Source organism: Battus philenor, unplaced genomic scaffold, assembly GCF_028537555.1.
Source record: "Battus philenor isolate CCGP_79_NKW_IND1 unplaced genomic scaffold, ilBatPhil1.0.hap1 SCAF_9, whole genome shotgun sequence".
Lineage (NCBI taxonomy): Eukaryota > Metazoa > Arthropoda > Insecta > Lepidoptera > Papilionidae > Battus > Battus philenor.
Genome location: NW_027181759.1, coordinates 15,121,658 through 15,130,847, shown reverse-complemented (window position 1 = coordinate 15,130,847; position 9,190 = coordinate 15,121,658). Strand labels below are relative to the sequence as shown.

Sequence of the window (9,190 nt, the reverse complement as noted above, 5' to 3'; positions counted from 1 at the left end):
AGATCGACTTGTCAGTCACAACGGGTTGTATCTATGGTAGCGTGGCGGCCATCTTTGATCGATGCAGATTTTGAACGAAACGTCGCTAGCGCACCACGTCAACCACGAATCTGACAATATCATATCAATCATTATGATTTACTTATTTATTATTATCTGATTATGTAAATAAAGTGATTATAAAGAAAATAAAATAATGATTTTTAAATAATACGCAATATTACTATTATGCCCCCGTTATCGTTCCACAAAGGCGCTTTTCACATTGACATTTAATAGACTGTAGCGTGAGAGACGGAGTTTACTCCGAAAATAAACACGCAGAAATATAAAGTAAACAAACACGTTTATTGACTATACACACAAGAATAAAACAACAACTAAGTTTTTACACTACACATACTACAACTAAATAATAAAACCTAACTGTACAATGTTTCGTGGTACCGTGTCCGAGAGAAAGTGCCGTTGGTTACAGTACCAAAGTCCCGACTTTCATTTACCCGGGCCTGCGTCCTGGTGGAAGAGATATTCCGCGCCTGCATGTTCAGCGGGGGGAGGAGGAAGGTGTGTATGGCCACTCTGCGCAATGCCAGGCATCTGCAACAGTTACTTTATATTTTCAATTTTTCATAACTTCTCACGACCATGCCCTGAAATGAATCCTCATGAAGGCCCTCTTTATATTCCATGGTTTATTATGTAATTGTTTCCAGCGAATTTAATAACATTCGAAAATATATAAACCATTTAATAAAGTGAAGGAATAACTCCACTACATCGTACAAAAATAATTTTGTGCAAAGTTGTTATAAATATTGTAATAAATGTTTAAAAATTCAGGTTCCACCGAGACTTGAACTCGGATCGCTGGATTCAGAGTCCAGAGTGCTTACCATTACACCATGGAACCGATGGTGTGTGCCTCTAAAACATTAGACAGGAAATTAGAAATGAATTGATAAGATACCACAATTAGCAGTCATAGATATTAGGACAGTGATATATATTGTTAATAAATGGCTGAAAAGTAAATGTTGGAGTAATGGCTTGATTTTCATTTTTGGTTCAGAATGTCTCTTGCCGCCTAAATTTGCAGCCTAAGACCCCTTTTAGGGTAACGAAGTTCAAGGGCTCCCGTGGTAACTTCAGCTGGAACTACTACTATATGTTACTGTTTCAAGATTTTAAATCGATTAAACGGATGCTCCGTGAAGTGACTATAATCAAGTATAGGGGTACTTAATTTTAGTCATTTTTGATTTCAATCACTTTTCTTGATAATTCAATTCTATGGCTTACCTCGGTATTTGATCAGGGTCCCTGTGTAGATCATCAATCAACCTGTATAAATATATTTAATTTCAGTCCATCGTTTTCTATATTCGAATTATTTAAGGATCAAAATACACGATAAAAGCCTCAAGGATATGTAACTCAATAATATCTTTCTTATATTTAGATCAGAAGACGTATTGACTTCCGTCTGTCATAATAAACATCGATGGATCATTTCTATGGCGTCTCCAACATTTCTTTCATTCGATAATATGAGAGGATATTGCGTGTACCGAATTTGTATCCCTTTTAGTAAACTTATTTAGAAGAACATTGTAATAAATGTTCTTTTATATTGTAAATTATAGTGTATACAGGATGATTGCTTACAGGTGTAAATGCTGTAAAAGAGTTTATGTATAAAATACATTGCTTTTAAAGTTTTTGCATCTTATCGAACATCAATTTATTTTTTATTGGCCACTTTTTGGTGACCTTCTTTGCAGATTGCACTACCAAATTATTGCTAGAAGCATTCTTATATAAATAAAAGTTGTTTTAATATTTCAGAGTGATCACTTTATACAGTATGATTGGAAATAGGTGTGACAGACTTAAGGCTTTATTCTGACAAATGAACTACACGTAAGTTCATTTAAAGTGTTTTAAAAATAAATGGCCTCCCAGTTTTCCCCGCCATGTGTGGGGCAGTTACAACTCGGGTAAATTTTCATTTTATACTTTTACTTTACTTTCTCCTTTCGTACTACACAGTCTCTTATATTACAATCTCCTTCTGTTACAATCTCTATCTTTCTCCGCATTAACATCATCTCCCGTGCGTCACCTTTCCTCATCTTCGTGTCAAGACCACAATTTGCTACTTTAAAACACTTTTGACATAATTTTTAGATTTTATTTACATTTTACTATTTATTGTAATTTTTATTTGTAGTTTTATTTTATACAGTTAAAGACAGTTTACTATCTATTTTATTTACTAAATATATATCTTTAAATATATATCTTTTTTATTTACTAAATCCATATTGTTTTATTCATCACTAACTTGGAATCTTGTTCGTCCGTTTTTGACTTACTTCTGTACCTTATTCTTTTCTATCGGGATTTCGCCTTAAACATAAATCTATACAAGTGCTCAGAGAACCCTGTATATCCTGAAGTTCTGGACCAGATTCTTGTCCAACTGGACTATCCATTGGAATTCCTCGTTATGGATGCCGTCGTACCTTCTGTATACCTTCTATTCCATTCAAGTGTATTCTTACCTGAGCTGTCGTTTGACAAAGGAAATAGAGCATCTCTCGTATTCTGGTCTCCTTTTATACACCAGGGCTACGACCTTGGCTTTCATTTTTTTTATATTTATCTGCAATCCTTTTATTTATTTTTCTTTGTCCAGTTTAAAGCGCTACTCAGTAGGATCCTGATCCTTTACCATCTGTCACCAAGTTTTTTGTATATCCTTGCGTTTTAGTCGATTAGAGCTAAAAGTAGGTAGATCATTCTTAAACAGTACCTGAATAATTTAGTGTCTCATGGATCTCTGTGGTCTTATTTGATATGGTTTTAATGATGGAAATTATTTTTTTAAAAAAATGTTTGTATAGTGTCTACAATATATTTATTAACAGTAAATGAGCCATTAATTCACCCCTTTAAAACTTTTATATCTCTTACAATCATCCTGTATAACTGTATATAATAACTTCGGATATTACAAAATCTTCAATACAGTATTGTAGTAATTCTAATTATGAAAAGGATTTATCTAACAATATTATCGTTACATTATTTATTATATCTGTAACAATTGTTTTTTGAATAGGGTGTACCATTATATTTCGATTGACATTATACTTCGATGACATCTTTATACACTTTAATGAATAAATAAATTATTTATGTATGTTCCTGAAAATGACAGCTGTCGTGAGGCTTTCAACGAATTGTTTTGTTTCGAAAATGGTGATATTAAAACCGTCTTTCTTTTACGAATATTACGTTTATTGTGATAATTAGTTATAAATAGATGCATAAAAATTTAGTAGTAAAGAACTTTTTAAGTGGCTTGAAATTAATTAAATTATAAAAAAGACCTTTAAAAAGACCTGTCCGCGTTTTTCGCGGACTCTCGGATTAGAGTACGCTTGGAACACTTGTAACTTTAACATAGGATGCCGTTACAGGGGACTCAAGGAGGGGAATCTCCCCTCTAAGTAGACCAAGACGTAGTAAATAAAGGTTGCGGAAAATCGATGAATGTGAGACCGTAAGTCCAGTCATAGAGCTGGTCTTTGGGGAGGCATAAGCTTTGCAAGGAACGTTAATCTGCAGATATGTTAAGTAAGAAAAGGACTAACATTTAGCCACTTCCGCACATGCAGTGGTAGTCGTGCAACAAAGTGCACCGCCCGCCAGCCCGCTGATAAATGCGTATGCGTATACCAAACACAGATTCACACACACAGAGGCACTAATCGGTGTAACATAACTGCTACATAGCGGATGTAGCTAAATATTAGTCTGTGGCGTGCATATCGCGCGCCACTCAAACACCAAGCTCTTACCCACGTGACCGTCAATCGCATCGCGGCGGCGGCAGCAGTGAAACAGATAAATGACAGATGGCGCCACAGTAGACGCAACGAAAATCTACATCGCGCTGTTGAGAGTCTCCGCGCTCATTATAAGGGCTAGCGGAGGTGCGGTCAACACAGGAAGAAGCAACTGAAGATCAAGAAGCAACCGACGAACAAGAAGCTACAGTACTACGACCACTCCTACAAGTCCTTTTCTTAATAAGGATGGACTTCCGTAAAGTAACGTCTGAATCCATTAGATAACTTTAGCAGAGATAATTATAAACCTTTAATTTGTCAATTAACAAATACAACATAAGTTTATATAAGGATTAATAAATAATTAAATGTTTCTTTGTAACTACACATCGTCGTTTTTCACGTCGACGAAAATCTTGACCCGGTTCGTGATGACTCTCGACCACTTCGCTTGCTTAAAAAGCTACGTTTATGAATTTCTGTGAAATTTTCTACGACTTCTGTTTGTACATATACTGTACATACATTGTACGTATTTAAAAATATGTTAAAAGAGCACTTCCTTCGCCTCTAAAACAGGACATTGTGTAGCATCTTTTAATTATTCGTATTTATGTAGTTCCTTTCCCACGTAAGTATTTATATATAATACTAGCTGATCCCGCAAACGTTGTTTTGCAAAAAAAAAAAATTTTTATTTTCAATTTAAAAATAAGGGTTGATCGTAGAGGGGTGAAAATTTAGGGTTGTATGTATTTTTGTATGTTGTATCATAAAAAAATAAAAACAAAAAATTTCGTCAAAAAAATAAAAAATAAATTTTAAGTGTGAACAACCTTTATCACTTAGGGGTATGAAAAATAGATAGTAGCCGATTCTCAGACCTACTAAATACGCATATAAAATTAGGTAAAAATCGGTCAAGCCGTTTCAGAAAAGTTCAAGTTCGAACACCGTGACACGAGAATTTTATATATTAGATATACATGAAAAGGTGAGGATCTATGTATATCTATTATGCCGTCGTCAGCGGCACATCGAAAAGGGGAATTCCACTGAAATATAGTTCTTTATTCATATGGGTATTAATACGTCCAGAGGTTTAATATACACCACCATCAGAGGCGGCTCTAGCTCGTGAAGCGCCCGTGTGCAATGAAACCCTGGCGCCCCCTAGGCCTGACCCCCCTCCCCCCGCGGCTATAACCATTAACTTTACTGTCGTTACAAGAAAGTTTTTCATATTCCAACAAGCTATTTTATAAGTAGGTACAGCTTACAGTATGGTATTAGTTACGGGCTTTTTTCTGCCGCCGTGTGTATTGCCCACCCTGCACTATAGGTTAAACCGCCCCTGATAACCATTTTGACGGTTTTAAACTGTATAAACCAGGCCTTTGATCGCTGCAGTCGCTCACTCAAACTCTACAAGTTCCGTTATAACAGAACAAACCGTCCTTACGATAGAATTTTCTGATGCAGCATCAACTGGGGAATTATTCCTGAGGTAGGTCTCGAGATAACGACTACACGATGTAGAAGTGTGTTTATTCATTAGAGTTTCGCCCTTATTTATATCGATATAAATAAAGAATTTTATTTCTGTGGAATTCAAAAGTAATTCTAAAACTTCTAAGTAATTTTGCTGCTACTTAGTGATATTGTTCAGTGATTTTAAGTAGGCACATCAAATTATGTCTACATAACTTCCTTTACACTTCATCGTTGCTTAGATTTATGAAGTTTATAAATTTTTTTGACCGAGAATCGAACACGCGACCGACAATCGAAATCAATTATTCTACAACTTCTCTGTCGTGTCATCTTTAGCCCTTTTAAATGGGTAAACTCATTTATTTACTTGTCAAAGCCAGAAAGTTAATTACATCGTCAGTTTGGGTATTTAGACAAAGACGTAATAGTTATTAGACAGTTAATGATTACCTTACATCTCTTTATTGGCATGAACAATTACTTACATCGATTTAGCAATGTCTTTGTAAATTACCTTTTATTAAACACAGGTATATTTAAATATATTGCCTATTTTTACGTATTTATTTTATTATCAAGGCACATGAATATAATAGGTATTTACTCTGTGATCAAAAAGCAAAGTGAAATCGTCATTAAAATTCCCGAACATAAGACAGTCAGATATTTTTTCCTAGGTTGGTAGAACTGTTTGTAATAATTGTCAAGCGTGTTTGTCAAAAGTTGAAATACCATTTGGTTCAGCCAAAACAATTTTGAAGGATGTTTTGTGTCTTAAACGAGCCAAGTGGAAAACACGACTCATATAGTTCCGCAATTTGGTTCAATGCGACTTTTGGCTATTCAGCAAACTTAAAAGATCAATGCGACACCCTTTTGTTATGATTAAGGTTGAGAGGTGGTCGTTAATACAGACCCCTAGTCCCGTAATAGATAATTCGATGTACAATGCGATTATAATAAGAATAGGACCGACCTAGCGCCATGTTGTGACGTCACAACGGGAACTTGGTATAGTGTGCAAAAAAGCAATGTTAAAAAATAATACCCGTGGCTAAAGTCACTCGCTCGGTTACCTTCGAAGCAGTTTCCAAATGCTTAATGAAACTTCCAAATACATCACGCGATAATATATTATATTGCCATCTGGCCCTGGTACAATTCTTGCTTGTTTTAACTGGTCCAACAACATAATGGCACGTTTTTTCTCTTCCTCGAAGTACTTATCAACATTGCTGATAATCTCTCGAGCTCGCCGATGTAAAACACTACCTCTTTTGCTCATTGTAGAACAAATTAAACAATCAACAAAAACAATTATTATTATTTTTTTAATTTATATATTTAATGCTGACCGTACTTATATGAGTGAAGTTAGCCGAGAGTCCGTCCTATTCTTATTTTAATCGCATTGTAAAGAAAAACACTTGCCGGATGGTTAAACTTATAATATCACAGAACAAGAAATCTCAATCTGAGTTACAAGTATTTCGTTTGTTGAATAGCGGTTGAAGCGACACGTCCGCTCGGTAGCGCGGCGCGTTAGAGAGTGTGCAAAAACAGATGCGTCCATAGATAATAAATTTGGGTGCGTTCTAAGGAACGCCACAAGGTCTTGAAGGCTATACCGGACAAAAATATTTACGACTATTTCGAGGACTAAAAAGGCTAATGCAGTGCAGTATAATATATATATAAGTATATAGTATAATATATATAATCAGACAGGAGTTACTTTGAAGAGGATGAAATTGATTTCGAAGTATTCAATATAATGTAACATTTTATAATAAATCACACCATACTTTTTTATTACAGTATTATTTTTACTTCTAATGTAATCATTTTATAAAAGGTAGTTTTATTATACTTAAATGGTAACACTACTCGACCCCATCACTCTTTTGTGACAATTTTCAATAAAAACATTGAGAGTGGTGTGGTTGAAACAGCGTTTTGATTATTGAGTCGGGAGCTCGGTCACTCGTTCGATAACCATCGAAGTGATATGTTGTCTAGTGGAAACTATGCTAGTTGGCCTGTACGAGTATTAAAAATGAAATAAAAGTATTTACTGCGCTGTGAATTAGTTTTTCTAATATTACTATCTCTAGTAGCTTTTATTATAAAGTCTTATAGTTTATCCTATACTTCTCTATTTACTATTCCTTATAATTTTTTTGCAGATGTAATTCAATGTCTGCACTTTCAGCTAACTGTTTATCGCAATCTGGAATGTTGTGTACATATGATTTTTTTTATGAGGCCTCCGCTATTGGGGCCTCTCTTTCCATCCCTAATTTGTTGGGAACAGATTTTTTTATCTTTTAACAATTTTTTTACATGAATTTTTTATTTTCATCCTCGTCTTCCATAGTTCACAATATCTTATTTTCTTACTTCTATCATTCCATAATTCCATCTTCCTTTCTCAATCATTCCATTCCTTTCATTCATCCTTAAACACTTTAGTTGTATTTTCTATTGTAGTATCAAAGCTTTATTTAGTTAATTTAATTTTCTCGTGTACATCAATTTGTTTCACAGATTTTTACATTTTTTATTTTAATTTCAATAAATCTATCCTAATAAGATTAAATATATAATAATACTTACAATATTTTATGTTTAACTATGTTTTGTACATATGATTTAACATCGGGCTCATGAACAACAGGCCTGAAAAAAAGTTCGCTAAAGTGCGTTTTATCGGGATTACTTTGTAGGGAATGAAATTGATTTGGAAGAATTTATTAAGAATTTACATTTTATAAACAAATTCATCCTACTTTTAACATTACATTCAATTTTGTCACTACTAACTAGGTCTACATATTTATGACGCCATGTACAATGATCTATTATTAGTTACAAATTGTTTATATTTTTTATTATCTAAGAATATAACTGACCACAGAATCGTTTCGGAAGTACTGTCACGCACAAAATCGTATAAGAGATGTTTGCATTGAAAACTGTCAAGGTGTACCATCGTGTATAGAAAAGTATTGAAAATACAATGGCTTCCGAAACTGTCCGGTCAAATAATCGCATTGAAAATTGTCTCCCTGTAAATTGGGAACCTTTCGTTCACCCTTATCTTGATAGGTACAAGGATATTACTTTTCAATTTAATATTTTTTGAAGATATTTCCTTTTTTCCATTCTTCTCTTTCAAACGACATATTTTCTTTCGCTCTTTTCTTCTATCTTTGCAATCACAATTTCTTTTGTACTTTATTAACAATTACCTTCTTCAATAAATCACCTGTCTCTCTTTTCAATTTCCACTGTATCGCAGTTATAATTTTTCCTCATTCTAATTTCTTTATTCTTCTTTGTACATTTTTTGCTATAATTTATTTTTGGTATACTCTGTTACAGTTTGGGTATATCAACACCATTTCACATCGTCAATAAAACTGTTCTAGTTGTCATTAGGTAGATGTGATAGAGACTCTGTAGAGAATACCACAGCTTACGAATGTTATGATGACCGCTCCGTGAACTCTTCACCGACGAAGCTGTAAAAGCCTTGGGACTAACAGCACAAACGTCTATCAAAACAATACAATACAATACAATACAACAATACTTGCTTTACGTTTGACTTCTTTATTTATTTGACTTTTTTGTACGCTATAGGTAATAACTAATATAAAAAAGAAACAATTCATGTAGAGGTATAAGAGGCGGTATTATCTTTCGAGGCGATCTCTACCAGATAATCTTTAGATGGAGATGAGAGATATAAAGAAGAGGGTAGTTTAGGATGTACATACATACAAATAAATACATTACTATACACACATACATACAAAAAATTTACATATACA

General features: G+C 34.0%; 1 non-coding gene across 1 annotated transcript; it reads right to left on the bottom strand.

Moving 5' to 3' along the window:
- Positions 1 to 841: 841 nt before the first annotated feature.
- On the bottom strand, positions 842 to 913 carry TRNAQ-CUG (transfer RNA glutamine (anticodon CUG)). Its single transcript has one exon. It is a non-coding gene; the product is annotated as a tRNA-Gln (tRNA).
- Between the last annotated feature and the right edge of the window lie 8,277 nt (positions 914 to 9,190).